This window comes from Cupressus sempervirens, chromosome 3 (assembly GCF_028749045.1).
Source record: "Cupressus sempervirens isolate cs-2001-9-10 chromosome 3, ASM2874904v1, whole genome shotgun sequence".
NCBI lineage: Eukaryota > Viridiplantae > Streptophyta > Pinopsida > Cupressales > Cupressaceae > Cupressus > Cupressus sempervirens.
In genome coordinates this window covers 466,212,560-466,213,419 of record NC_143120.1, presented here as the reverse complement: position 1 = coordinate 466,213,419, position 860 = coordinate 466,212,560, and the positions used below count along the sequence as shown (strand labels likewise).

Sequence of the window (860 nt, the reverse complement as noted above, 5' to 3'; positions counted from 1 at the left end):
GAAGATTAGGACAGCACAACTGCTCATATACAAGCATTCCATCAAAGATGGTTTACTAAAGATGCTAATTATCAGAGTTCTGTGTATACTGTTGCTCATTAGAAGGAAGATGGGGGGACGTTAACGTGGCGAAATCTATCCAGCGATCAGATAATTTCCAGCATTAAACAAATTCCCGCCATAAGTACTGTCGCACAAATGTTTGTTTGTCGGGCAAAACTGCAAAGCGCCGTTGCCGGGGATCGAACCCGGGTCACCCGCGTGACAGGCGGGAATACTCACCACTATACTACAACGACTTGCTGACATTTTAAGCTCTATCTCATAATTACTCATTTAAGTTTCGATCATAAGTGATTCACTTAAGTCAAATCACATTTCTTTCATAGCTGGTTTTCAACCTTTGCTTCTTCTTTGAATTGTTGAGTAAGTTGTTTTTCGCAATTAATAGTACATTGCTATATACTAATGATAGATTTTTAGATTAAAATTATGAAAGTGTTAAATAGTCAAAATTAACTTAGTTTTTATAGATAATAGTCGTACATTCATAACATTTTCTCTCTTCATCTTGAAGTCTCAAATTTGTAACACTAGAACAACGACCCGTATGGAACGGCTTAAACATCGCACACTAAGCTTAATTCCTGGACCAAAACTGTTAAATAGTCAAAGTTGACTTTTCCTTCCTAAAATTAATTCTTCTCTTAGTGTGTGATGTTTAAGGGTGGCTACCATGTATCATGAATATCAACCTCTATAGAATGCTTTACAGATAACTTGGTTGGCATGACCTTCTCTTGCTTTATAGTTGCACTTCTTCTTTGCCTCCCTATTGAAGCTTTTCTAATTAAAGATTA

General features: G+C 36.4%; 1 non-coding gene across 1 annotated transcript; it reads right to left on the bottom strand.

The window, feature by feature from the left end:
* Nucleotides 1–227: 227 nt before the first annotated feature.
* TRNAD-GUC (transfer RNA aspartic acid (anticodon GUC)) lies at nt 228–299 on the bottom strand. Its single transcript has one exon. It is a non-coding gene; the product is annotated as a tRNA-Asp (tRNA).
* Nucleotides 300–860: the final 561 nt, after the last annotated feature.